The sequence below is a fragment of the Manacus candei genome, unplaced genomic scaffold (assembly GCF_025592945.1).
Source record: "Manacus candei isolate 608988 ecotype Guabito, Panama unplaced genomic scaffold, ASM2559294v1 h1tg000014l, whole genome shotgun sequence".
NCBI lineage: Eukaryota > Metazoa > Chordata > Aves > Passeriformes > Pipridae > Manacus > Manacus candei.
The window spans coordinates 52,675,347-52,702,436 of NW_026138062.1; the positions used below are offsets into that span (position 1 = coordinate 52,675,347).

At 38.4% G+C, this 27,090-nt stretch overlaps 1 protein-coding gene across 3 annotated transcripts in view; it reads left to right on the forward strand.

Annotated features, from left to right (window-relative positions):
- The window catches only part of TSPAN9 (tetraspanin 9), a 172,163-nt gene that overhangs the window by 78,071 nt on the left and 67,002 nt on the right, over nucleotides 1–27,090 (forward strand). The gene's annotated exons all lie outside the window — the stretch shown is intronic.

Below are 27,090 nucleotides of genomic sequence, written 5' to 3' on the forward strand. Positions count from 1 at the left end.
TTTGTAAACTTCATTTGACAAACTTCTTTTTCATTTGAAGGAAGTTCTGTTCCATTTCTCCAATTAAAACCAGTAAATTGTGTATGTTCTAACCTCTTAAGGTCTCAGCATAAATGTGAAATGCCTCAAATGGTGAAATAATCTGGATTCAGTTTCAGCTGCAGTTGTACACATTGGTGTGTGAAGTTAGAGACTTGCACTTGCTTCTCAGGGATCAAAATTGGTTTTCCTCCATCAGCCAAGAGGCATGAGGAGTTGTAACAATGAATGCCTCAGCAAGCAAGTTAAAAGCTTAATGGCTACTTTGAGCAAAGTATTGTCATATACAAGAGAGGGAGAAAAAGTTAAATCATCTAGCAACTAGGCATCCTTCAGTACAGTATTTTTAAGGAAATCACAGGCTAATTGAAATACTGAGTATGCATGAATATAACCCAGTATGAAACTGTTTGCTTAGTTTGAAAGCAAAGTCAATGCTTTCTTGATGGTTACAAAGCCTGGGCATGTGAACAAAGTCATTCATGGTTGTGATCCAGAAGTATACAGTAAGCTTCACAAATAAATAAAAACACTGTCCCTGGCTTTATTTTGGAAAAAGGGGCATTAGCAGTCTGATTCAGATAGCTACCTCTAGTGTATAGATATCATTGTTCAAATTAGGAATCTTACTAGCAGGTCCTGTTTTTATCTTGACCCACTTACTGAAATAACCTTTAAGAGCAAGAGTTAATGGGAGATTTGGTACAGTGTTGAACCGCTCACGCAACAGTGAGCTTTTATCAGTAATAGACTGGAATGCTACAATTACTGAACTAGTGGACATCTTACTGAAATAGAAAGATAGAACTGATCACTTATGATTTACAATTTTTTTTTCTTTTTCTGTACACAAGCCCTACTAGAAAGTTGCCTTAACTATTTTTAGAATAAATAATTTTAAACATACCAGATTTATATCAAACTGGCTATTTGACCCAATGCTGCATTATTTTGACACCTTGAAAGTGGTTTTTTTCATATCTATATGTGGTAACTAGTTTTGGAAAAGCTTTTTTCTTATCATTACTCATGTCCTCTGTGATCAGTCATTTAGGTGTCTTTCACCCCTCACCTCCTTAGATGCAACATCTTTCTTTGATTTTACCTTCTTCCCAAACAGCAATTTTCTTGACTCTGCATCAGACCTTTAGAGTCCATTTTTATCATTCCTTGAACTCATAAAAATATTTCAGACTTCAACTGTGTGCTCATCTCTGTCTGCTCAGCTCCCACTGGACTTTTATACAAACACATTGCTTTGTAGGTTAAAACTAGCCTACCATCTGGAGCAGTTCTCTAGTGTCCTGTGCTTCTTCAGTTCTTACTCTTACCTCTTAATCCCCTTCACACTCTCATCACCATGTCTTTTGTTGTGAAGCTTATATCACTTTTCTTTCTGTTATTGAACTTTGTCACCATATCTCTATCCAATATTCTAAAAATGCTTTTTTGTATGAACCGTGCTATACAGAATGAAAATGATACTCTGGCGTGGTAAATCTGAGAGATTATAAAAAAATACCAAATGCAAGATGTCAGGTACTTTTCAAAGTAGTTTACAACAGAAATTTGATCCTCTGTCCTGGTTTAAATTGTTCAAAAGTGCCCCTTCAGTGTAGCTGGCTTATCCTCAATTTTGCAAGCCAGAATGATGTTACCATGCATCCTTCCAGTCTTGCTATATTCTTACTTCTGTTTAACTGGGCTGTTTTATTGTTTTGAGAAATTCAAATTAATAATATTATCATCTTCTTTTACTCATGGGAATGCAAGCTAGAATGAAGCATACTACAGGCAGGTGTTCTGTAGTTTGCCACATCTGGCTTCATACCTGGAACATACATTAGTTCTGCTATGCCTGTCTGACAGGGTTTGAATGTTTGGCTCTGCTCGTGCTCCCTACTGATGCTGTGCATGTGCAGTATCTCTCACTCCTGTCCTGTACTCTCCTGCTGGTCCAACTCTGGACTCCCCACACACCCGTGCCAGTGCCCTTTGCTCCTACTCTGCCCTGAAGCACTCCCTGCTATTTCAGTCCTGTCTTTCTTCTTAACCTTTTTTTTTCCATTCCCAGGTTTACCCATTCTTTTGCTTCCTTCTGAATTTCTGTTAAGAAACCCAGGTCCAAAAACATGAAGTTGTGACCTGCTCTTGAGCAGTGACTATCTTTTGTACTGCAAGGTGATTTCTTCTTAGAAAGAGAAGACTCATTTTTAAATATGAAATTTCTGAGCTGTAATTTAAAGCAGAATGAGACTCCTGGTCTTCAGAGGTGAGGAGACCACTTCCACACTGTTATCTTCTGGTAAAGGCAAGAAGCATTTTGTTTTGATCTCTTTTAAATACAGGAACTGGTTTAGGCAACTGGAAACAGAGGTGGGAAAACTGTGTTTCAAGGAGTCTTTAAACAGGTGCCAGTCCAGCAGCTGTACAGCTGCAACAGGCAATCCAGCAGAGCAGCTTGGTTACCACAAAGTTGCATTGTTCTGAGCCTGCAGAAGCAGAAAGCTTGTCTCATAGGAAGTGTTGTTCTGCCATAGTAAAATGGTTGTGAGATGCTTCCTCTGAAAATGAAAACAGGAGGTGTCCTTTGGCATCCCAGAATGCTGGGCACTATTGTCTTAAATGATTCGTAGTGTTGGCTCAAAGGAGTATATTCTTCTATAGGAAAAGAGGAACCTTTTTCCATTTTTTGCTTCTTGACACAGAGAAAGAGATTGGGACCTAATCTGTCCCTCATGGGCCAATGAGCTGTGCTACTCTTTCAGCCTTGCAGCTAACTCGTGTATCTGAAGACATGTGAGTTATATATTAATATTATATATTGCACACGGTATTTTATGTAGAATATGTTTTACATATTTTAATATATATTAATAGATATATATACACATGTATAGGTTTTAAGGTGATAGAGAAGTGCAATGGTTAGTGGATTATCTCTGCATTTTGAAGCCAACATACTGTTGCTGTGATAGCTACAGTCAAGGGTTGCCTTATATTGCTTGTGCCCAGCAAAAATTCAGTGTTTGTAAATTAGACTACAAGATATAGCTTTTGAAAATTAGTAACCTGTGTATTATTTAACCTGGAAGGATCACATGTGAGTTGTGCAAACCAAATTTGTCCAAGTGGGGCCTAGCAGTAAGTTGGAACAGAAGGTGTTTCTCTACCATATTACCAAGAGCTTCAGGTATTTCTCTGTGTCCCTCTGATTCTCAGCAGTTGTTCATGGCCATCTGGCATTGCTTTCTTTTAGAGATTAGGGGAGTCTGAGCTGAGGGTTAAGGAAGCTTATGGTATTTAATTGTGTGACTAGGATGATGATTTACACTGAATTCATCCTAAGTGCATAATATGTCTTGCAAAGAGACTGGACAACTACAAATGTTAAATGATTTAGTTTGCCTTCAAGAATATTTATGTGAAAACACATACAGAGATTGCAAAGTAGCCAGTATCACTCTGCAGAAGAAATAAAGTATTGATTTTTGCTTCTACAGATAGCAGCTAAATTGTCAAGAAAGGTTATTGCCAAATATAAACATTAGGGTATATGTCTTTCTATGGTAGATTTCACTTCTCTGTTATTAGAGAGAAGGATTACAATAATTATTTTCACCAAATGTATTAGAAAATCTCACTGGTTATAAAATGGAAATTCTATAAAACATGAATTTTTAAAAGAAATTTTGCTCAGGAAATGAGAATTTTACAGGCTTTTAAAAGGGAAATTTTGAAGTGACTGCAATAAGATAAAAAATTCGTTAGATAACTTTGCAAGGAGTCAGTGGTCATGACTACATTTTGGGTTGTTCTATTAATTTAACTAAGGTTAATGAGTCCACATACAGTAAAACATTCATAATACCCATCTTGTTAGTTTTAACCAATGCTTAATTTTAATATAAAATGCATTTCATTAGGGGGAATATATGGCAAGATTATTAAATCTGATGTTCTGTGTTTCAATAAGAGCAAAGGAAAAGCTAGCCATAGTCAAGAAAATCCTTAGTGGGGTTTATTTGTTAAAGTGCTTACTTTTAAACTACTAAAAAAATTCTGATAGGAATAATACCTATGTATTAATATTATATTTATAAGCAGAAGTTATAGGTTATCTAAGATAAATGGAGTCAAATTTACAAATTCAGTAATTTAATACTCAGATTCAAAGTAAATTTTGTTATAGGTTTGGAGCATTTTCCTTTCACTGAAACATAAGTCTGGAAGAGTGATGTCTAAAAATCTTTAGGCATCAAGAAGAAAAGTTGGGCTGGAAACTTGATGGTCCAGCAGTAGCAGCAAAAGTCAAATTTTTTGCTTATGCTCTGTTATTACAATAATGGATACTATTGCTCCTGAAGAATATTTTGCTGCATTAATTGTTTGTCTAATTTAATCTTATAGTAGGAGTAATTAATATTTTTTCCTGTAGAGTAAAAACAATTTTTTGTGTTTATCAATGAGCATAAGGACAGTAGTACAGCAACCATGCAGGTCACTTTTACTAAAGGCTCAGATCAGACTAAAAGAGAGGGAGCATGTCCATTCTCTGGGTCTTGCTGCTGTCAAAGCTATTGGTACTGTAAAGCAGCTAACAATTTTAGAATGGTTTACATAAAATAATCCATACTTATTTATGCCAAACTGGAATAAATACTATAGTGCACTGTTTAGTTTGAAGTACAAAGCTTTAATGCCTAATTGAACCTGTCGGACAGACAGTTAGATCATGTGAACAGACTTTGTCCCTACACATAACTGAAAATTAATCTCTGAGGTTTAAAAGGGGTGGACAGTTTGTCCCTTAAATGGGAATAAAATTGCTAACTACAGACAGCGTAGAAAAGGAAACACGTTAAATTTCTTTCTCTTTTGTTGTCCTCCCACTGATATTCCCCATTTTCTGACAAGGGGATAACGACAAGGGGAGACAGTAGGTGGCCCTGGAATGCTTGTCTCTTGACATAGTAGCAATATTTATTTCTGTTGTATTTTGACTCTAATGACATAAGTGCAGTGACAGTTGCTGTACAATCCTTTGAAAGTAAGACTATTCAAAAACAACCAACAAACCAAAACCAAATAAAAAATCCCAAACGAACAACCCCTTCCACCCCAACCGTAAAAAAAAAACAACAAAAAAACCCCCCAAAAAACCCCCAAAAGAAACCAACAAGACAGTAAATTCTGGAAAAACTATGTTTTCAATGACATTAGCAGGAGAATACTTTTTTTTCAGCAGAGGCTTGAGAAGCTGTGAAAAGATCCCAGCTATTAGTTTTTAGCTTCCCCTGCAGACGGTACAGCACTGTTGGGGTCCCTATGGAAATGTGCACCTCATTGGGGGAGAACTGTTAGATAAATGTTTTAGCATGACAATATTTTGGCTGGGAGAAAAAGGAAAGGTAATATTGAGTTCAACACTGTGGTGTCCTAGTGAATATGATGTAAATGAAGTCCATTTGTAACCAGCGTTATGACATTATAGAATAATATTCAAGCATTATTGGTGGCCTGAGACTAGTTTTAATTTTAAATAGTTAGGTTTGCTTGAGAGCTGAGTAAGACTGGTTAATCCAGGTGGAGAGGGCCCCATAACTTGATTTAGGGTATAAGCTGTTTCAACTTGATAGGAAAGACATAAGAAATGGCATTTTTTGCAGTGGTTCCCTACTAACTACTCTTTGCTAGCACCATATTTTATTCAGGTTGTTTTTAGGTGTATGGAGTTTTTAAAATTATTTTTTGTTTTCTTTCAGCATGGAAGTGTTTTTACTCTAGCTGTAGGTGTGTGTGAGGGCCATTTGTGTCTGTTATTTTGAATAAACAATGAGTTGATTCATCACTCAAGCAGACTTGTTGTATAGAATTGTTATAATGTAGTTTGCTGGACAGTTTGTTCGTTTGTACAAGAGGAGGTTTATGGTCATTAAAAGTGAAAAGTGGAGTAAGAATTTCAAATTGGAAAACAAATTACAAATTACCCCCTCCAGTCCTCCCTGCCCCCCCTGTAATCCCAGAGTTAAATCTTTCTTTAAGTGTATGACTCAAGTTCTGTTCCTCATATCCTTTATCTGCATGACCTTAAGAAAATTTCTTCAGCCTTCTGTGTCTCAATTCCCCTAACTTAAAAAACGATATATCATTGCTTTTATAAAGCAATGGTTATAAAAATGGGATACAATTATTGTTAACTTTGAATAAGCCTAATAACTGTGATATTTCCTGCTTACTTGTGGATTTTTAGACCCATTTCAGTAAGCTGCTTGGTTGGGCCTTGGTTAGCATGTTCCCTTTTTTGTCTGTTTCTACTACCCATGAGGGAAGTAGGACTGCAAGAGGCCCATCCAAGGGGGTATAATCTTTCTCATGTGAGTAGTGGATGAGCTTGTAACTCCATTATCTGGCTGTCCAAGGAGGCATCTAATTTGTTTGTTTAAACACTGCTGACACAGAACAAGATCTGAGTAGAAAAGATAGTAGGATGCATTCCAATTTGTGGAAAGTAAAGTATCATTTATTGGGGTTTTTCTGTACACAAAGTTAGGATGTTCCTAATGGGCCTCCAAGTCACCACAGATATTATGGTATACTATAGCTCCTCTGTGTTTATAATTTGTGAAATTGTCAACCTTTCAGCAACTTACTAAAACTGTGAATAAAAGGAAGAATTCTGCTGGATACCTTGGGCTTTGCTTCAAATATCTTGCAGAAATAAATAAACCACCCTTTCCAAACAAAGTGAAGGAACCTAATATGGCTAAAGGTGTGTTATTAGACAGTGAATGTTTGCTGAACTTGTTGGAAACTTGTCACGTAAAACTTAATCATTTTAATACCACTTTATAGAAATTGCTGCAGACACTGAATGGAATGCAATTTCAGAACTTTCTGAAACAAATTAGCTTTAAATCAACTTAGATCTCCACTCAGCTCAATCCCTTGCTGCTTAGGAGCAACTTAAATTGCTGAATTTATTCAGCAGAGATAATTGAACTTCCAGTTGTTTGGAAATTTGACTGGAATGATTGTTCTTTCCAACTGCTTTTATTGAGCTGAGCTGAAGTTCACATGGCTATCCAAACCTTTTTCACTTAACTACTGCATTCAGTGTAGCAAGGATTGTGAATATTCTTGGGACCTACTGCTAGTTTGAAATTTAAAAGTCATCTACAGCTCATCTTCAATAACGTCTCTCAAAACCTGGCACCTTGGCCAATAGCTTTATCACTGCTCAGGTAATGTAGGTAGGGCTAGGTTTTCCACAGGGTTACAAAACATCCAGTCAATGTTTTTTGTTGTCCTTAATCAAGTTATAGCAAGTCCCTACAATCTTAGTAACCAATCTGAGCCCATCTGTAGGTGTTTGGTTTTGCAGTTAACATGTTGGTTTTCATCTCTTACTCAGAACCTCTGTGCTGTCTGGTAACAGAGCTGATGGTTACCCCTTGGAAAGCAATGCATCCCTGGGAAAGGGACGGAAATTGAAGCACAGGAAGACTAGTTTGCCATTTCTTTTATTTCTTTCTTTGCCTTCTTATGTTTGCTGTGTTTTTTTTTTTTTGTTAAATGCAGGAAATGAGAATTAACTTTTCAGAATTGAGAGCATTAATACTGTTTGAAAATACTGCTTCTGTTTTAGTGGGGAAGGAATTCTGTCCTCATGGTCTCCTGAATCCCTTGGTACTCCTGTCTTCTGACTCCCCTGAATGAAAACCCCTTGTCCTGTTTCTAATCAATGCACCAGGGACATGTAATTTTGAAAACAGCTTAACCTAATGTCTTTATGTCTTTCTTCTCATATAATACTGGCAAGTCCTGAAGCATCAGAGATTGAATTTGTATCTTCTTTATTTCTTTTGTGGATTTCCTCATAATTCTGTTTTATGTGCATTCTGGTACAATTTCTGCTGCTGTAGGTACAAATTACAGGTCTGCAGTAGGAAATGATCACATTGCTTTTGATTCTTAAAAGCGTATGACACATATTGAGTGTTGCTGCAAGGAATTGAAACCAGCAGAAACTGGTATGCTAATCATTTGTTATAGAATTATTAATTTCTAACATTGTATTATGTTGTGACTGATAAGTATTTATTTTTTTACTAGAATAAGTGGTATTTAATTTTTTTAATCTTTTTTTATGATGAAGAAGACTGAAACAAGACAATAATGGGCTATGGATGAAGACAAGATTATGAACAGATGACTATAAGCTGTAGGGGTTCATCAGCTTAGCAAATTACTAGTCATTAGCAGAGATCATTAGTTGCTTGTGTGCATGTTTCTACCATGTTGCAAATGTGATGCAAAGCATGTTAACTTAAACCACACAGTTTACTCTGCAAATAATGTATATAATGATTAACAGTGGAAGCAGAAGGACTACTTCTGAGTCAGAGGTTTGTTCTTTTAGGCTTTTTAATTCATGTATTAAGCACACTTGGTTTTTAATGGTGCTGCTGAATACTTATATTTTGTTGGTTAGCTGTGTCACTGCTGAATAGCATGGATTTTTCACAAGTCTCCTTTCTTCCTCTGTATTGTCTTGGAGAGTTTCCAACTAGTTCTGATCTTACGCAGGTAAGAGAGATGTCTGTCAACAGATTGTAATTCAGAAATGCAAATATCTCATTTTGTCTCATTTCACAGTAGTTTTAAACTCAATTGGTGGTTAAGAATCTTACTGTCCTTTACTTATGTACCCACTCCTCACATTTTCCACTTCATCTAGCTATTGCTGCATTCCAAAGTTTGCCTTTTCTTCTGCAGTGTCCTCTGGATGCAGAGACACAGTTAAACTAGAAAAAATAAACTTCATGTTCTCAATTGCTCTTTCCTTAGAGTTTTGATTGCCCTGTCTTCTCTATTTTCACTGCTTTAAGGAATTGATATTACATCTGTTGCCATAATCCTAGAGTGCCTTAGGACCACTTAATGAATTTATCCTCTTGACACTCTGTAAGTATAGGCAGTGCTTTTATCCTCATGATACAGATGGAAGGCTGAGACACCAAAACAAAGAGAACGTCTGCTTTGGAACACAAGGTAGAGGGCTGAGAGCTATTAGAGACCAGAACTAGCAAGTTTCATAGTTTAATCCCAGCCAGCAACTAAGTACCACACAGCCACTTGCTCATTTCCCCTTCCTCCCACCCCAGTGGGATGGGAAGGAGAATCAGGAGAAAGGTGTGTTGAAATAAAAGCAGTTTAATAATAGAAATAAAATATAATAATAACAATAACAAAATAATGATAGTTGTAAGGCAAACTGAGACAACAGAGATAAATAAAACCCAAAACCCCCCAAGTGATGCAGGGTACAATTGCTCACTACCCACTGACCAATGCCCAGCCCATCCCTGAGCAGCGATCAACAGCTCCTGGCTGAATCCCCACAGTTTATATACTGAGAATGATATTCTATGGTGTGGGTCAGCTGTCCTGGCCATGCTCCCTCCCAGCTTCTTCTGCACCTCCTTGCTGACAGAGCATGAGACACTGAAGAGTCCTTGACTCAGGGTAAGCACTGCTCAGCAACAAGTGAGGCACTGGAACAGGTTGCTCAGAGAAGTTGTGGGCTCCCCATCCCTAGAGGTGTTCAAAGCCTGGATGGGCTGACGGGGTTTTGAGCAACTTGGTGTAGTGGAAGGTTCCCTGCCCATGGCAGGGTGGTTTGAACTAGGTTATCTTTCAGGTCCCTTCTAACCCAAACCGTTCTGTGTTCTGCGTTATCAACATTATTTTCACACTAAATCCAAAACACAGCACTGTACCAGCTACTAGGAAGAAAATTAACTCTATCCCAACCAAAACCAGGACAGAAGTGCATGTGCAGCAGACTTCAGCATAGAGAGGCTTGTGTTGAGTTCTGCATGGCAGTGCCCATGAGCTCAGAAATCCTGCTGATCACTTATCTTGAACTTGGGTGTCTTTGCAGCAGTCTTCTCTGCACTTTCATTTCCAGATTAGCTTGGGCAGAGACAGCTTAAATCTGTCTATATCCACGGTGTAGATGTGTCCTATTAAGAGACTTGTACAAAGTTAAACTGAAATTGAATCTGGATCTCTGAAGTCCCTGTTAAGTGTCTTAAGCAACAGACCATCTGTTACGCTCCATGCCTTGTGAGAGACTTCAGAGGCAATTACATACTTGTATGGTGTTGTCTTGTCCACAGACGCAAAACTCCTGTCAGATTTAGGAGTTACCATCCTTTTATTTGGCTGTGTGCTCCAGAGGTCTAGCATCGTGTCACTGACACCTAGAAGAGTGGAAGTTTTTCATGACACAACACAAATCCTAAACCTCTCCACAGCCTACAAAGCGTCACTAAGTAAACTGAAGTTCTCTTCTTGAGATTGTCATGCAGCAGATGACAGCCAAGGTGAGGTGAAGAGGGATATCTGTCTTTATGATGCATGTTGTAATATTTTTTTTATGACTCCAAACCAACAAATAATGTATATTTCATAATTAATAAACAAATAAACCAACATAGGATTTAACAGTTACTGAAAGTAATAAGAAGACAAAGTTACCTGTTGCATGGCTGGCAGTAACAATTCTTCCTACTTTCCATAGCCTCTCAAGCCATATGTTTGTCTTTTACTGTCTGAGCAATGTTTGCCCTAACAGCTTTTTCAGCATGTGGAATTTAAAAAGAACTCTCGGGTGGGATCTTTTTTCCCACTCTCAGCGTCTGGGAGGATGTTGGGATGTCTTTCAGTGTAACACCAGTTTTGTGTCTTATGGGATGTAGTTTAAAATGCAGATAGATAGAGTTACATTTGCTCCCGTTTTGTTATTTTGTGTTTGTTTAGGCTCTTTTTTAGTTGTTATCTAGTCTCTTCATAGAAGTGGCCTGTGGAGGTGGCTATGATGTATGACGACCTTAGTGTGATAGTTATCTATTACTTTGGTAGGTTGGAATCCCATTTTCTTTGGAAATTTAAGTCTGTCTTTCTGCCATTAGGTAGAAGTGGAAGCTGACACTGTTGCTGGATTTTCTTCTTGTTTTGTTTCTTAGCCTGTTCTTCCATTTATGACTTAATTGAAATAAATAACTGTTGTGATTTATGATTTACTAGATGTTAGTGGTAAGATGTACCTTACTAATGGTAAGGTTTTTATCATTTTGTTTTCAGTATTTAAATTCATGATCCCACTAAACTGTAGTGGGGTTACAAGTTAGTACCACTGTGCTTGACTTCCGGTATTTTGATTTATCTCTCATTCATGAGACTCAAATGCAAAACTGGATATGTTGGATCAGACCAAAAGTTTGTATACCCTGTCTTTCAAAGTAGATGGTAAAGAATGCTTAATAGGCACTAAAGGAATTGAACAAATTAATGGAGCTCCTTTGGGTCATTTATCCAAAATTCTCTGGCAGTAAGTTCACTTGTTTCTGTGAAACAGAATTAAGTATTCTGTGAAAGGGCACTTCCTTTCAAGCCTTCTTGAATAGATGCTGACAGTTATTCTGAAAAACAGTGAACCCTTCTCCTTTTGACTCGTCATTATTGGTTTTGGGGTTTTTATTTTATTGCTGGAATGGGAAGAAAAATCAGAGAAATTCTAATTTAAAATGTGTTTACTGAAAAAGCAATATTTAGCAATGCTTAGCATAGCATATGTTTAGATCACAGAATCATAGAAAAATTCGAGGTTGGTAGGAACCTCTAGAGAACATCTGGTCCAACCTTCTGTTGAAGGGAAATCCTTAGACTGTGTTACCCAAGGCCCTGTCAAGCTCAGCACTGAGTATTTATAGGAAGTGAGATTCTACTCTTGGTGATCTATTCCAATGTTTAATTGTTTTCAGTTCATTCAGTTTGTTCTCAGTTTTCCTTATAGCCACACCAAAAATCATTTTTTGTCTTGGTGGAACTATGTAGGATGATCTTCAGTTTCTTGAGCTGGGATGACTATACCTGGATGAAGCAGTCAGAGCATGTGCTGAGTAGAGTGGAATAATCACATCTCCTGATCTGCAGAATATAGTCTTGCTGGTGCTGCCTGAGGCTGTATTTAAATGTTTACACTAATATTTATGTTGTTCTGTGGTGTAGCTTTTAACACCAAGTTTAGAGCAGCAGCACTTCATATAGAGTTCAGTGAGATGGAGAAGCTCTGTTATGAGGAGAGAAATATTTTCTTCCTCACTCCTGAGTATGTACACTCATATTACCTTGCTGAAACTAAACACTTTCAACCTTTTGTTGTTTTTCCCTCCCAAAAGTGGGTCTGATTACCTTCTCTCCTAGCCTCCCCTGAAGTACACTTCAGCTAAACCACTTCTACTTGTTTGAGCCATTCAGCAGGTTTTGTAGCCCATCCTGCAGCTCTGTCACTGTTAGTCATACTCAGTTTTAAACTCTGTCCAGCGCAAGTGCTGACAAGAACAGAAACATTGATCTTATCACTCCCCCATCCAAGTAGTTGCAGCGTGTGATTGTGTTTTCTGGTATGGTATATTGATTTTATGCATTGCTATATGTGTTACATGGCTTCACAGTATTGTTGGACTTGCTGACTGTTTTTTTTATTCCACATTTCAGGTCTGATTAGGGCTCCTGAAGTCCACCTAGTGCTTTTTTCTCTGTAATATTTATTCTCATTAAAATAGTATATATCTCAGAATATTGCAATTTTAGTAGTTCATGGTTTTTACCAGCAGGGCTGGGAGTGGGGCAGGTTAATGGCTGTGGGGTTTTATTTAGGTTGGGAGTTTGTTTTTAAAGAAAAAGCAAATTTTTGTGTGTGTGCATTCTTATGTATGACATTATTTTAAATGATACTTTATATTTTAGACTTACATTGAGGGAGGCTGGGAAACAGCTAAACCTTGAAAACAATTTGCCTGTATGAAAAATAGTCTGTAGAAACAGTGGTTTTTTAAAAAATGTTTTATTGAAGTACAGACTGCATGACAACTCTGTTTCCCAACAGTGTATCTGTTCTGACATGTGTCCTAGTTTTAGACCTTCTCTAAGTTCATGAATGTGTTTTCTTCAGAGGGCTATATTGAAACCCAACAGTATTTCTTTCAGGACACTTCATCTTGCTTGTCCTCACAGAACTAGCTGGGATCAAGCATGTTTCCACAACACACACAGTTCTGGAACGTCCAAGAATGCAGGTTTCTCACTTAAAAGCTTCTGCAGCTGTGTGTGAGCAGTAATAAATGGTTGACACAAGCCCCTGGGGACAGCTTTAAATGGGTGAACTGTTCCCTGTTTCAGCAGTCTCAGGGATTTTTTTCCCCACTGGTTGTATGCTATCTTATGAGTCTGACCCAATCCTTAGTGACAGCTTGTCGGGCTGATTAATGTAGACTCCAGAGAATAGCTCTTTGCTCTCTGATTGATTCATTTTACCAATAGAACTCACATTCCTGTAGTGTGAATAATAAACAAGTGATTTAATGAGTACTCCCCAACCTATTCCAAATGGCATATGCTGGTTGAAGCAGCTCATGCTTTTGGAAAGCTGAAATACTTGCTGTATGTTACATGCTGAAGATCCACTGAATTATATACTTCTCCCATAAATCCAAATTAGAAAGTTATGGATTAATTTCCTTCTGTGCCATACCATCAGACACATTGTCAGAAATGTCACTGATATTTAAATTGTTACTTCCTTCTAATTTATCTGGTTCTTAACCACTGATTTTTTTTCCTCTCTGCTTCCCACCATGAAATGTATTTCTCATGAAACTATTATATCTTTGCAGCATTCTGTATTTTTTACCTCAAAAGGTGACATGCAAAAACTAGGAAAAAAATTAATTCTTCCTTGAGACTGTCCTTACCTCCGGCATCCTTGATGTTGGTACTTTTGGGTAGTGTCCCACCTTGTTCTATGGTTCTGTGTATAACTCTTCATAGGTATTGGCTCTCCCAGTTCCTGCATCGTGGGAGACTCTCAGGAGCAAGAAGGAACAGATAGCATTACAGCACTGCAGGAGGATAGGGGAGTGGAGCCAGAGCACTGGAAAGAAGGACGAATTTTTTTGTTTGTGTCTGGATGGTTTCTGTTTCCTTATTATTCAAGAACTCTTACTACTGCAATTACAAGATCCTGCCTCTGGATCTACAAAGAATTCTCCAACAAACTTATTAAAGGAAGATGTGCATAAAATTAATGTGAAAGGAGAAAAACAGCACTATTGTAATTCTGTTTACTTATGGGTACATATACATAGAAGTATTTTTGTCTTTTAAATTCTTACTGTGTGTTTCATAAAGAAAATGGGAGGATAAAAGCACCCTTAATTTCCTCCACTCTATCCCCCAGCCCCTTTCCTCCTTTCTTTCTTTTGCCAGAATCCACAGTACACCATCTGTTTCTGCCCAAAGCTTAGCTGTCCACCAACCGATCTGTTCTCCATGCCTAGCCTTGCTGGTACTAATGTCATACCTGCTCTTTTGTGATTCAATATTTGAGTAACTGGATGAGGGGAAGCAAAGATCCTGACGAGGTTATGATCAGGTTTCTGAAGAATAACAGCTGCTGGCTTACTTGCTTTCTTTCCCAGCCTCCATCAGAGAGAGCTGAGAGGGTTCATTTGCACTTGTGTGAGGCACCGCTTTTATAATTCCCATAGCACTGCGCCTGCATGCACACAGTTCTCTGAGGTGACTTCAGATTTTTGAGTGAATAATTGAGAGATGTTTTTCTGTTTTCTGTTGAAGGAAGCTCAACACCTTCTAAAGAACCTTCTTTCTGTCCTCAACTCACTTGCAAAAGGTTCTAGAAGCTTTAATTACAATACTGCTTTAATGACAGTCCCTGGCCTAATTTTTTGCTTCATTGCAGCTTGGGGGAGAGAGGGAGGCTTCTTCCTTCACTGTTTCTGCCCTGTAGTGTCTCCTGCTTCTGTCTGTTGTTCCGAGACCACAACCTGATGTGACATTCATTTCAGCAGTGACTCTTTTTGCTGCAGTATCTGTGCAGATTTATGTCTGGTCATTGATGCGATGTATTTTATGGGTAGTCAGCTCAAGGTTTTTTGTGTTGTTGGATGTGCTGTGGGCAGGTTTAACAAAGAAAATGTTCAAACCCAATAGCATGAAGAGAAAAAACAGGCTTGTTGAATTATGTCTGCCTATGATTATATAGACTGTATAGATTTAAGATCTGTCTTAGGGCTGAAATGAGCATGGCAGTGCTGAAACAAAAGGCAGTGTAAAGATTCAGGAACATATGCTTGAAAGGAAAAATCTTGGGAGCACAGAGTTTGTCACAGAGGCATGACAGTGTCATCACTGTGCTGGATGGACCCTAATTTTTTGTTTTTCTGAAGGATTAGGTAGTTTTTATAGTGTCTGTTCTGCTTAATTCAGGTGTCCCATTATTTTAATCTAAAAATGGTCAAGAAACAGTGATAGCATGACATTACATATGATCAAGTTTGAGATTGTTCTGATGATAAGTCGCAGCTCAGTTCCTTGAGACTGAGCAGAGGTAACCTTTTCCCTGGCACGCCAGGAAGGAGGAAGAAGAGTTTGCAAATACTTTTGGTTCTCCAGGGTGAAACAGTGGGCACTGCAGAAAGACTGAGTACTCTTGGTCGTGAATATGCCTACCTTGAATTGGTTTTGAGTTCTTGAAAATAGTCGAACCCATTAAAAATGCCTTTTCTAATAGACTATTGTTTTCAGTAAAGTTTTTATTTTGTAACACTTTTGCAAGCTCTTGGAAAATCAAACCTTGTTCTGTAATCCTATCTAAAATCCATTTTTAGAAAATTATAGCTGAGCCATCAGTTGCAAAAAAAACCCAGCAAAATAAGCAACCGAAAAACCCACTAAACCAATAACTTCCAGTGAAGTCCTGAACTCAAACATTCATAATCAAAAGTAGGATTTTTGAAAGCTTTCATCACTGACTGGGCTTTGCTGCTGCTAGAGTCAGCTCTCTTAGAGAAGAATGCATTGATGGCCAGTTTTCAAGCTCCCAAATGCCTGGTACTCTATTCAGTCACTAGCCAGATGCTATTGCCTGAGGATTGTTAAGCTTGCTCTCAACAGCTTGTGACAGAGTTCTTTTTGTCATCAAAACTCCATTGTCTTTCCAGCTCTATGGATAGCAGTCATCTTACATAATTATCTGTCTATGCCAAGATGTCTGCTATGGATGCTGTACCTGAGAGATTCCCCAGAAGCTCCCTTCATAGGTGACAGAGAGGCTATGGTTAAACTTGTTCTAAGGTAGATGCTGCAAATCTGACAGGTAGACATGATTACAAGAGCTTCTACAGTGTTGCTTGAATATTCAGTTTAGCATTGTTGTGCCTGAGTAAAAGTGAGGATGTTTCCATTTGCAGACTCCTAGGTCACACTGACTTGTTTTAGCATTTTTTACTGCTTTGGCTTTTTTGTTTTTTTTCTTTCTGTCTTTTTTTGGTTTTTTTCCTTTTCTTTTCTGTGAAAAGAATTATCTGTCATGCAGTGGGAGACTTAATTTAAAATGTCCTTGGCATTGAGCAAGAACTCCTACCTTGATTTAGTTACTCTTAAGTCACATGACTCCAAGTTATCTCTGTTTAAGGTATTAATTAGGAAGAGACTTCCCAAAGTTGTTTTCAAAGTCTAGTCATTCAAATATAGCAATGGAGATAGAAAATACATTTCAGCTGACAAATGACATGAACTTTTATTTAACATGTCTCATTCAAAGGTACTGAATTGGGAAGACCTGCTTAAATGAATCCATTCTTCTACCTTCAAAATAGTGTGGTTTTGTAAAAGAGATTCCTGCTCATTTTGGACTGATATGCCCATGTGATCCCATGGCAAAAGTATAAAGAGCTCTGTTTATTCATGACTTCACGGGGACTTTCCACACTGAGTGCAAGCCAACAGCACAGGAACACTGCCATAACTACCACTGAACTGGAGCCTTGAGGCAATTTCTTTACAGAGCTTTCCTTTAATAAATTTGCTCACAAAAAATGTGTGGTGATGATGCCTTCCAAATAGGTTTGGCATACACTGGCAGAGCAGGAAAGCATGAAAACGCCTTATCTCTGCTGCAGATGAAAGACCTTGCGGTTTTTTAATTTCCTAAGATAAAATGGGCGGTCAAAAGTGAGAAGAGCCCAAGGACCTGGCAGATACTGTATTTGCTTTGTGGCTGCATGCAATTAGCTTTCTACTGTTTCTTTTCATGAGCATAACTCAAATAAATAAATAAAGTCAAGAGACATGAGTGCTGTGGGCAGAATGGGACTTCAGACAAAGTTTATTAAAGCCCTCCTGTTGAGTCACGAGGTACACAAAGGACCCTCTTGCTTTCTAAACTTCTTTTCAAAGGGGAGTCTAGGTGCAGCTGGATCCAATCTTGGCCCCAGAGTTTGTCAATGGTTTATACCTAAAGGATTATATAGGTGCAATTGAACCTTTACAGAACTTTATCCTGCAGTATTAAGGATGGCAGTCAAAAAAAATATATATACACACATATATATGTAAAATAAAGTATTTATTTAAATTTATTATGATAATTATAATGATTAGACTGAAATATCTTAATCAGGATTATTTACTACACAGTATAGGTAACTATAACTAGTGCGCTATTTTTTAAGCAATATTGAAGCAATTACACTGAAGCTAGCAAATTCAATTATTATGAAAAGATTGATGTTACTCATCCATACTGATGACTGTGGCCAAATCTCTTTCGCTCAGCCTGGAGTAGTAACCTTGAGGGGCATCTCCACTCAAGGGAGAAATTTCCACATGCACTCTGAGAAAGGGGTATGTTAGAAAACCCTACAGTTAGTAAGTGGGAATGGACTTTTATGGTATAAAGTGATTGATTGTCAGTCATATATATCTCTAGGCCAGCTGTGCCAGCTCAGCATCTTTAGATAAGTTGTAAGGAGTATCACTTTTTGGTTCCTTTATCAGGTACTTTGTTCTTCCTCAGAATGTTTAACTTTGGGGTTGGTGAGTCAGGCTGGTTTCAGCATTCTTCAACACCAAAGCCAGCATGACATCCCCTTTTCCATTCACCACTGATAGCTTTGCAAATAAAAAACATCTGGCTTACCCCCACTCTAGGCAGAGCATCCTGCTACAATGAGAAACCTAGTACTTTCCCTGTGGTAACCATCCTCAAAGGGAAACTAAAAAAAAACCAAGATGAAAATAGGGACAAGGTGTGTTAAGACACCTTTCTTCTTAAAATTTCAAAGCCCTTTATTAAGGATTACAAGGTACCTGAGACTGTCTTAACATAGCCATGCAGGAGGACGTTAGACCTGAGATCAGCACTGTGTATTTGTCTTCTAGTCAGGCCCCCTGTGTGCTATAGATTGCCTCTCTGCTTTTTTCCACTTTTTGTTTTTTTGCTGTAGTTTTTAATGGCCTCAGAAGTAGTAAGCAGATGAGATGACATTTTATTAGCTGTGCTGCTTGTGTTCCAAGAACTGTAGTAACACTTAATGCAGCCATTTGTATCTTACAGGTGTCCAGCTCTTCCAACCCTGTGAGACATGAATTAAACTTCTCAGCAGTGGAATGCCACAGAGTACATACCTCATATTGAGGAGAGTTCTGGGGAAGGGGGTTTCTATGAGTAATTCGGGAGAGTGAGGTGACAACAGCTTCTTACAGGTCCCTTTGCTTAGTTGCTGCATGAGGCTAACCTGGGTATGTAGTCAGATAGGACTGACCCATGAGTGTTTCCTGCACTCCAAGCATTCAAGCCCTACATGGCTCAAATGCTGTAAGTTGGCCACCAGTGATGCATGTAGTCACATCTACTGATTTTGTTGACTGAGGTAACTTGGGGAGGTTTTAACTTCTTGTCCTTTTAGTGCTTCTCCAGCCCAGAAGCAGATCTGCATGTTTCACAGAAATAGTGGGTTTGTTAAATCAATGAGACCCTTCACAGCAGAACAGAATTTGCCTGTGAAAGTACTGCTATGAGTGAAAGAGTGACAGAAGAAAATAGCTCAGTTTGTTTCTAAAACCCAGGGCTGATACTTCAGGATTCGGAGTCAGCAGAAAAAAATAACACATAAAATTGTATTTGATAACTGCAAACCTAACACGACTGATGCAGAAAAAATTGAGAAGTAATGTAACACTGGACCTCCCTATTGCGTTTTGACATTGACTTTTGGAAGTGAGCCATGCTCAATGCGAAACACTAGGGAGTATGAGTGGTTTAAATTTTTGATGCTCAGGACAGAAAATCTATTTGCTTGAAATGGAAAATAGAGCTCTCTGTAAGAGGGATTGTGTGTCATCACTGCCACATAAAATAATTTTGCCTTGATAATTACAATTTTCTATCTAGGAGTCAGACCTGGCACTAGAAAATATCTGCTTTTTACTGTCTTGCAGTCAGGTTTTTGCTAGACTCATGGGAAGGTTGAAGTAAGTGAAAAATTGATAGAGGAGCTGCAAAGACTTAAAAAAAAACTGACTTAAACCCTGGTATATAGTATTTACCTGCCAGCCAAGAAATTTGTCCCAGGAGGATGCTTTAACTTGTATCGTTCTACCTGTATATGTGACTCTACTACCCCTCTTGGGACCCTGCAGGTAACTTTGAGTGGAGTACAGTGGGGCTCTACCCATGTTTCTATATGCAGAGGTACCATCTCAGGATGCTGCTCAGGAACTGAAGTTCTACTTGATGAGGTTATGAATTAAAAGACAGTAAAAGCTGCTTCCAGCAGCTGAGTATTTGTGATCTGAAGTGGGAAATGCTTCTCCATATATATTTACAGATGGTGAGCATTAGAGAGTGATTTATGAAAAAACTGAAAATTGAACCTGTGTCTCCAGAGGTTTGATTAAAGGTCTTGTTTGCAATACTGTTCTTCCTCCCCTTAGGCTTTTAGATGATGATGGTCTTTCTCAGGTGTTAGAGATTTTTTGAGTCAGTGATTCTACAGACACTTTCAATAGTCCACAATGTCTCCATTCTGCAGTGACACTGCATCTGAAATGGTCTGTAGAGTTGGCGGGAAGGTAATGATTCTTGAAAAATATATGTCTATTTTGGCCCTCTGGCTTTTCCAACTGGAGAGGGGGAGAGGAATTGCAGGAAGGGGGAAGCAGTAAATCTGTGCCTTTATAAAAAGCAGAGTCCTGGTAATGTCTCTCTCATTTGCAATTGTTGTGTTCCATAATTATTGTAGAGCAGTTGATTGTAAATATGTTGAGAGCTGAATGAGAAAAGTACTTGAACAGTGAAGGGAATATGAATCACAGTGAATCCTTACAGAAAACAGAGGAACTTCACATCCTGACCCTCCATGTCTTGACCCCCAAACTAAGGGTTCTCAATCTTGGTGAATGGTCTGTCTGACTGTCTCCTTGGGAATCTGCAATCCAAGCCCTCCACTCAACCCCAGTATAGAAATTTACTGTATTTTTTATTTTCCTGGCCACAGTTTATCATTTAACGAAGCACATACTCACCAGAAAAAGTGAGCCAGAGCTGTCATGTTCTTGGAGGATGGCTAATGAGAATGTGGTTTTTAATTACAGTGGATCATTACATGTAAACTGACCATCTGTTAGAGGAGAGTACTTGTGAAGGAGAGAAAAAGGACGTAGTATGTACCTTTCAGTGAGGATGCTGCTCACTGATAAACCAGTAATAGATGTTAGCCAGGAGGACTTTGGAAGTTTCATCCTGTTGCTCTTAGTAACTTCCTTATAAAAGGAACTTTCCATTTGCATGTTTCCAAATAGTGGGAGTTGTCCAAGCTGACCAAAGTCCTCATGGTGAAGCCTGGCATTTTATTTAGCTCCTGCAGTCTTGCCACTTCAATGACCATTTTGCGATAGGTTCTTGCACATTGCTAATTGCACATAGCCACAAAGCAAACACAGTATCTGCCAGGTCCTTGGGCTCTTCTCACTTAATCTTGGGAAATTAAAAAAACTACAAGGTCTTTCGTCTGGTAGAGGACTTACCTTGCTTCTTTTACGCTCCATGGGAGTATATGCAATTGATGTCATAGGAAAGAAGTCTTTGGAAGCCATGAATTCTCAAAGCAAGTACACTGAGTTTTGTGCAATGAATTTCACAGATGATGTAACATGAGGCTGTCATACACAGGTGGCCTTGAAAAAGATAGTAATGCAGGAGTGATGGAAGATAAAACTTAGCTTCATCTGTTACCCTTGCTTACTGATGTAAAAGTATTCCCCTTAGAATGCTAACTCTTCATCCCAGCATCATGCTACATAGAAGCTCTTCTTCAGTTCTTTAACTGTTGTTAATGAACACATATAGTTAGCCAGCTCCCTGAAAAGTCCATGACCATTCTCTATCTTATGCTCCTTCGCTTTTTCAAGCTCTACATAAGGGTAAGTCATACTAAGCTGATCTGTATCCTGGTTCATTTGCCTATTTTTTGCATTTAAATGCAGTTTTCTGTTGAATTTATTTCTTGGTGGTTAAGATTTTTTAAATTAATTATGTAAACTATTTTTTGATCAGATTAATAATGTAGGTAGGAATCTATCATATTCCTGTTTGCTGAATGTCTTCAGCTATGCTCTTTGCTAACTCTAACTGGAACTTCTGTACCGAGACCTTTCTTGATCTATTTAGGGCCGATACCTGTTGATGCTTAAGAAAATTAAAGAAAATTCCTATGCATTTAAAACATTAAGTAGTGTTGTACTGTGGGGGAAAACAACTTTCCTTTGTGACCCCTGATTTCAGTACTTACTGAAGCAAGAGATTTGACTGCTCATGTCTTAGGATGAAGAGCTGCACATTAATGTAGTTTATACTCTTTTTCTGTGTTTGTGTACATCATCCTAACTGATCTAAAGGAAAAGCAAGGCTTTTTAATTTCCAGTTTGCATATTCTGTACAATCCTCTAATTGCCAAAAGTAATATTAAATACTCCAGAGAGAAGGTCATTTATCAGGAAGAGGAGTTTTGGGACTGCTGAAGAATTAGGTTATCTTTACATTATGAAACCACAGTGTCAGAATTAGGTCACTGTTTCCTTTAATGTCTCTGTGTCACTGGCTGAAAAATCTGCAGAAAAACTAAGATAGCTAAGGGTGTGTTTTTGATGAACCAGGGAAGAGCCACTTGGTTTTCTGGGTTGATACTGGTCCAGTGCACTGTTAAGGGATGCATTGATGCTGCAAGTCATTCAGGTGGATCAGTAAAGACACTTTTCTCAAACCTGTGTGAAAATAATGCCTTAGGTATTATTAGTGTTTGGGGGCCATCTAGCAGATGATGGGTTTATTTCCTTTGGATGAGAGGCAAAACAGCCTTCCTGGCCACTTTTCAGAAGTGCTGGAGTGCTAATCCTGGCATCCTAGCCAAGACCAGCTCGGGTAATTATGCTCTGACTTCTTAAATTCCACATCGCGTCTGAGTGGGCAGGCTATTCTTCAATTCATGTCTCAAACATGGTACACAGGTACTTCCCCTCCTGTGCCTTGTGCCGATAATGTGGGTCGTACAGTGCTGCTGCTATTGCTTTTGCCACAATTATTATTGTCCTATTATTATTGTGTTGAGGTTTGTAGAAAGAGATGATACGTTTATTGGACCGAATAACATAGCTAGAGAGAAAAAGCCCTAATATAAGTGTCAGAACAATGTCTAGAGACAAATAGAGGTCTGGGCCTGGTTGTGCAAGGTGTTGTGTAAATGCAGAGTTAAAGGCAGAGCCTGTTTTGGGAGTTCACACACACAGAAAAATGAGGCAGGTAAAGGGATAAAAACATGCAAGCAGAGGGATTGATGTGGTGATATTTGCTGGTGAAATATGAGTGGAATTAATTCTGGAGGTGGTGAGTTAATTCACAAGATAGAAGAAGGGAGAAGAAATGTAGAAGAGATGGGACTTAATGAGCTTCTAGGCCAAAGAAGATAGGGAAACTGGTAGAGTAGAGCTGAGATTAACAAACTGTGCAAGCTGGCATTCAAGCAAGTGACTGGAACAGTGGAAGTTTTCAGGCAAAACTCTAGGTGATCATCAGTACCATTTTGCCTACTGTGGAACAAACTGGGATTCATAATCTTTGCTTTGTCTCTGGTCAAAACTCCTGGCGCCCAGTTCTGCAAGGCTTGGGGTGAGTGTGGAAGACTGTTGCATGTCTATGGTTACAAAAGTGGGAATAGTACTTTGTTCCAGAGTTTATGTTTAAGATGCTTTGGGGAATACAGTAGTCCCACCTCGGCCTCTTCATTCATTTTCCACTGAATATTGTGTGAATCACATGGCATGGAATGGTGCTCAGATGAGTATCTCACATGACTGGCAATTGCTATAGTCAGTGCAGCTACTCCGCCACTAATGAAAACAGTACAGGGCTTTTAAGGCGGCTTAGGTGGGCCAGCTTTCTGTGCTTTGTCCTCTGTCTTTGAAAGCAAGGAAAAGAGGGCTATTAGCTTCAGATTAGTGTTAGTACTTTGAGAGGAATATCCTCTGATTGGAAGAGTCCTGAGATGAGAACCCCGGACTGCTGTTCAAGCCATCTGCTTGCAAAATGGCTCTCTTCCAGCTACTGTGGAGATCTCACTATTTGTTTGTGATATTGGGGAACACTTGCCATAAACACATCTGCTGTTTATGTTAGTGTCCTAGAGTAGAGTTATTTTTTGGGATGCTAGTTTATGTAAAAATTATCCCTGCCAAAGTGAATTTTTCATTCAGTCATTCCCTGCATAATTTGCCAACTGCTTGTCTTTGAGCAACCAAATATACAAAGCAAAGTGTTTTGTCATTTTGTGCAAACTACAGAAACTGGCCTACACATGGCCCAGCAGTGAGGTAGGTGTAAGATCTCTCCCCCACGGGCTTCTCATGGCCCCCATACCTGATGTGAGTACAAGTGGAATTTGAAATAGCCTAGCCTGAGGAACAGAAGAATTCTTTACCTATTGCAGTACCTGTGCTGAATTAGGAATTCTTTACCTATTGCAGTACCTGTGCTGAATTAGGAGAGCTCAGCACATTTTTCTTAGTGCTTCTTTTTTTGGTCAAAAACCAAAGCGCTAACAAAATGCATGCACAGGCCTACATTTATTTTTTGACTGCTGAGTGGAAATAAGTTTTATGTTTTATTTAACTATGTTCTTGCAGAGATGAGCCATCCTAGCAGATGATGGGTTTATTTCCTTTAGATGAGAGGCATATTTTCACTGTTTCAGCTCCTTGGGCTCTGATTTAGGTTTGGTTTTTTTTTTTTTATTATTCTTGTCCTCAGTTCTGAATCCTTAGTTACCCCAGTACTGAACAGCTGAACATGATCACCCAAGAGAACAACTTTCCACTTTTTTGTGTTCTGCAAATGTTAAGTTTTAAACTTTTATAAGGATATATTATGTTGTAATCTTAAAATGTTCAGTGAGCAGATATGCAAGGAATGGAAAAAGAGGAGGAGAGACGAGTTCTTATAAACAGATCAGTTTGGTTGTTGTTTGAACCTGCTCATAGCGGTCTGACTAAATTAAGCGATGAAGAGTCTCTCAAAGTTATGAAAAAAATCCAGTTGTATTAAATCCTTAAAGTAATGAATTACCATTTTGTACTGTTTGTTTCGTCAGCATTAGTGTGATTTGGTTTGCTGTTCTGCCTTCTTGATTCAAAATAAACTTCTTTTCTTTGTGTAGTACCTCATTTTTATTAGGAAGTGTGTGTGCTAGCACTATATGGATAGATGAGAGACATCTCATGATGTTACCTTCCTTGACTGGATTAAAACTCCATTTGAAACCAGTAATGTGGTGACTTTACCAGCAAATGATAAAACAGCAATGTAGAAGTTAGAAATGGAAAGATTTAAATATTGTCAAAAATTGTGACTTTAAATCTCCAGTTATCTTAAAGCCTTGATCCCAGAGTCATGTGATTATTAAAATGAATAATTTTAATTATTCATAGCAGAAAAGAAACCAAACAAAAATGCTAGACAGAACATTAGCCCTGGAGATTTTGAGAAAAGCTTGAAAAGAGGAGTAAAAACTATAGCGGGAAAACTAAAGATGAAAAAACCCCCCCAAATATATTACTTGATAAAAAATAATTGTGGGGTTTTTTTGCTTGGTTTTGTTTTTTTTTTGTGTGTGTGTGTTTGGTTTTTAAGTTCTTAAGTACAAGTTTTAGAGGCACCTGACTGTTATTTTTTACTGTAAACAAAGGATGTAAAGAGTAAAAGACAAAGTGTACATTTGGAAAGCAAGTAGCTAGGCTGTTGTAATAACAGGAATTGACATGATGTTGGAAATGAAAGAGGCTTCTCTTGTAGTAACAGAAGACTTCTAAGTCCTTCCATTGACTGATTACACTCAGCTCCTTGTATTTTCAGTGGGAGTTGAGTGATGACTCAGCACTTTGCTGTCTTCTCTTCAAATTGATCCATTTATCGAGAGAGCTGAAAGGGGTGTTCAGAGTGAGAGAGTTAATACAAAAAAAGCGAATTAAGAACTGTAGAGGTCAATAAAATGGTTCCTGCTTGTAATGGTGAGGAGCAAGTTTTAGCTGTGGAGGAGACAGCAAGGCAAGATACTCCAGATTTTATCAAGTGTCTGCAGCACTGACTTGAAATGCTTCCTAACTCTTATTAGTTGTTCTATGAGTTGAAATTGCAGTGCCTGTTTGATTTGGAGGTTTTGGGGGCAAGAGTTCTGTCTCTTATCCATTAGAACAGTGCTTTTCCTATCACTGGGTACTGTTGCACGCAAAGAAACAGTAATGCCAGTAAAGTAAAACTTGTTCTCTCCTGCTCCCCATAAAGCAAAATTTCTTACAGAAACCTAGAAGAGTCTGTTTCTGATTTTTAAACAAAAAAACATTGCCTGTGCTGTGTTACTTTTGAAGTCTATTTCATCAAAGGAGCAAACGCTTAGTCAGCACCTTCCATGCTGACTAGGAAAGTACCAGGGAATAGAGATGTATAGAGAAGAGAATAGAAGAGATGTATAGAATAGATAATGTGTAGAGATAGATGTTTAGAGATGTATGGAATGGAGAATACCAGATGTAGTGCTTGTCTGTCATGCACATTAGCAGTATCTTGAAATGACAGTCTCTAAACAGAGATTAAATTTTAAATACATTTCTGAATATGTTCATTGGGTTCTATGTTCAGCTATATCATAATCTGCCTTGACTGCTCTCTTCAATTGTGTACACCTTTGAATATACCTGAATTAACAGGGAGATAAAATTTGTTGCAAGCCAGAGTTGCTCACTGTATACTTTGCTAAATAAGATATGCCTGTTACTGCTCTCTCTGGAAGACTTTCTATTATTAGGAAAGAACTCAGTTGCCCAGTATCTAAGCATATACTTTAGGACAGCTACTTCGTAGCTCTGAAATACTTCAAGATCAGCTACTGTGTGGTATGTAATGCAGCCAGAAGCAGGCTGCTGGCTGATCCAGTCCCTGCCTGCAGAATGGAACAAGTTATCATATTTGAGGAGCTGCTGAATCTGACATCTGGAAGTTATGGGGTGCATCTACGTGCAAAGCCAAGCCCATTGTGTGTTAGAGAAGGGGGCTCTGGAAAGCTGCTCTTGTTCTCTTGTTTTCTGCTCTGTCTGTAGTGCTCCGATAAAGTCAGAAAATGCAATTTTGCTGCTTTTTAGGTTGTGACACTTGTGACTGGCTATTCTGCACCAAGGGGTGTTTCAAAGCTGGTAGTGAAGCAGAGAAGGAATGAACTTTCCCCCTAGTGCTGTAGGAATGGATTTTTATGGAATTTTCTCTCATTTAAGCCTGCTGTGAAAAATGCCAAGAGAAGGGTTTTCTAATCAGAGGGTTTGTAAGAACCATTGTGTAACCCCTCCTGTATCTGATGTATGCACAGAGAGGAGTCAAAGTCATGGATGTGCTGGAATTTGGAAGGGTGATTGTCCTTCAACTGGCATTTCACAGGGCCAAATTAATGTTTCTTGGTATTTAAACAACCTGAGATTAGAATGAGCTTTTAGTTGAAGTAAGAACTGACTTGAATCAGCCTTTCGTCTCTCTTGGGTGCTTGTGTGATAGAGTTTGGAAAACGTTTAAGTAAGACGGTGTTG